Source organism: Pinus tabuliformis, chromosome 3_2 (genome assembly GCF_031772625.1).
Source record: "Pinus tabuliformis cultivar Carrire ecotype Pingquan chromosome 3_2, CPIR1, whole genome shotgun sequence".
In the NCBI taxonomy this organism is placed as follows: Eukaryota; Viridiplantae; Streptophyta; class Pinopsida; order Pinales; family Pinaceae; genus Pinus; species Pinus tabuliformis.
Window position 1 is genome coordinate 66,603,890 of NC_142302.1, and position 3,256 is coordinate 66,607,145.

Consider the following 3,256-nt stretch of genomic DNA (forward strand, 5'->3'; position numbering starts at 1 on the left):
AGAAATCCTTATTTCCTATCATACGAAATGAAGCACTGGTGTCTATGTACCATACACTCCTTCATACAATACTTTCCATGCATGAAATAAAGGTGAAATCCAACTTGAATTGTGATGTGAGAGATTCTCCTCCTGCTCCTGTTGCACACTTCTTACTAGATTTCTTGTGTGGAAACTTGGTTGCATAGTTTCCATACTCATTGTAGTGAAAGAATTTAATTTTAGTGAGGTCTTTCTATAGAAATTAATGTGTACATTCAATATTTCTCATAAAATTTACTATATCACAAGACTTGAAGCTACTCTACTCATCTGCGGAAGTTAATTCACCATATAAAACAAGAATCATAGACATGAAAAAGGAAACATCACACATGCACAAATATTTATCTAGGGGAAAGCAACTGCTCAAAACCCATTACTATCTATATTGCATTAATCAAAGAATAGAGAAGAAATGCAATCCTTTCTTAAGCCTGAGCACACTCTGCAAGTGTATATTCTATCCCTCTTCTTAACTAACTGAACCATGCCCAACATTCAGCCAATTTCAAGCTTTCTCAAGATCCTATTTCTTTGCATTGTTCCCTTGGGAAATCACCCCTATTTTTTAGGAATTTCACACCAATTAATTGTGCAATAGAATTATGTCAATCTCTGACTGCATGCACCACCTATACATGTGGGAATATGCAAAAATTGGTAGTACATTTCCTTAGAATCTCCATCTCAACTGGGTAGCTCAAATTCTCTGCATGCAACAAATTTTTTGGGATGATTCATCAGTTAACTGGTTGATCACTAAGTGTGGTTGAAGTTACACATCCACAACTTCACCTCCACTAGTTCTTCTTACAATTAGAACTAGTTAAACTGACAATAACTCAAATTAACTAAAATAGATTGCTACAAGTTTGCAATCAATCATGTAGAACTACACTCAAGTGTCTCCAACTCGAATTTACTAAATTGACTGAGTGAAAAGGGCCATGTCACCTCAGTTAACTACCTCCATGTATTAAGCTGAAATAGAAATTCAAATTTTAATCTAGTTTTACCAAGGCAAAGTCAAAACTAGATTTTCTTGCTGCATTTTCAACACTCCCTCTTAGGAAGAGAGGGATTAATAGATACCCCAATCTTTCTTCTATGGAACTCAAACTTTCCTCTTGACAAATCCTTGTCCAAATATCTGCATCTTGTTCCTCTAACGGAATGTACTGCAACAACATAATCTGCCTCTACACACAATCTTGTAGATGGTGATACCAGATGTTGATATGTTTGGATCGATCATGAAATATAAGATTCTCAGAGATTTTTATACAACTATGGTTATCAAATTAAATCACAATAGGATCCATCATCTGACAAAATAACCTAAAAATAATCTTTCTCATCCAGATAGCCTCACATGCTACTTGACTTGTAGCCACGTACTATGCTTTTGTTGATCTGAGTGCCATAAATATTTTCTTCCTGTTGTACCAAGAAGTAGACGCTGAAAATTCCTCCTGATGTGCTCTTCCTATTTGATGGACTCCTTGTCCAATCTGCATCTATGAAGCCTTGTATCTTCACTCCCTTTGTTCGTCTATACCAAACACCAAATTGAGTAGTGCCTCTGAGATATCTCAACACATGCTTTGTTGCCTTACAATACAGTTTTTTTGGCTTAACCATTGCTTGACTAAGTTGGTTAATTGCATAACACATGTCTGGTCATGTGTTCACCAAATACATAAGTGAACCCACAAGCTACTTGTAAATGGTAGCCTCCACTACTTCACTTGAAGTAGCATCCTCTTTCCTCCAGTTTCTTGTTAAAGGAGTCTCCATGGGTTTGCACTTGTCCATGCGGAACCTCTGAAGTATCTCGTTGGCACGCTTTCCCTGAGAGAAAAATAGTTCCCCCCTCTCCTTTACACTCTTCCAAACCAAGGAAGTAGTGCATGAGGCCCATGTCTTTCATCTCGAACTCTCTTGCAAGGTCCTCCTTAAAAGATACGATCAACTGCTCATCACTAGTAAGGATCAAGTCATCAACATATAACACATTAATCAATAATTTACCTTCTACCACAATGTGATAAATAATTGCATCTGCTTCACTTTTGATGAAGCCCAAACTGGTGAGATATCTATCGATCCTGGTATACCAAGCACAGGGTGATTTCTTGAGTCCATGCAACGCTTGCTTGAGTATGCACACATGTGAATCTCTATCAAAGGTCTCAAACCCCTCTAGCTGCTCAATATACACCTCCTCCTCAATAAATCCATTGAGGAATGTTGTATTTACATCCATCTAGTGGATCTTCCACCCCATCTATGCTGACAATGCTAGAATTGACCTGATGGATGAGTACCTTGCTAGTGAAGTAAAGGTCTCCTCATATTCAATTCCCTCAACCTAAGAGAACCCTTTGGACACAAATCTAGCCTAGTGTTTCTCTATGGTACCATCTGCTACATGCTTTACCTTATAAATCCATCTTGAACTAACCACTAATTTCTCTATTGGTCATGGGACCACTTCCCAAACACCGTTTCTGAAAAGGAATCACATTCCTCTACCATAGCATCAACCCATACTGGTTTCTCTATAGCTTCCTTGAATGAGGATGGATCAATATCTACAGGCTTACTCATCGGAGCCATGTAGCCAGTGTACTGATCCAGTGACCTCCTTTTCCTGCGTTGTGATGTGGGTGATCCCACATTCTCTCTAGAATCCTGCAATAATTTGTCAGCTTCCCTAGTTCACTTCCTTCCTTCTCTAGATGTCTCCACTCTCTACTCCTCTTCTTGTAGCTACTCCAAATCTTCTTGAGGTTCATCCTTTGGATCCAAAATATCTTGATTAGGCTACAAATGAAGCTCCCAGTCAAGAGAACACCTCATTTCCTTCTCCTCATCAAATTTCACATCCCTTCTTACCACTATTGTTAGTGTGAAATTTATTGGAACGTGTATAAAAAACACTTCACTTAAGTCACTAGGTGAGAAGTGACCCTAACAACAAGTTGATGGCTTCTTGCGATTCAGATCCGCAATAGAAATGGAAATACCTGCAACAAAAATATAGGTGATACAAACATCAAACAATAGTAAATATATCCAATGCATAAGCCAAATGAAAGGACTTTAATTGAATAAATTCTTTATTAAAAACACTTGGTGAAGGATATCTACAAAAGTGTCTACAAATCCCCCTTTGTGGGATGGGTCCTTTGATGTCCTTGATGCTTCAGTA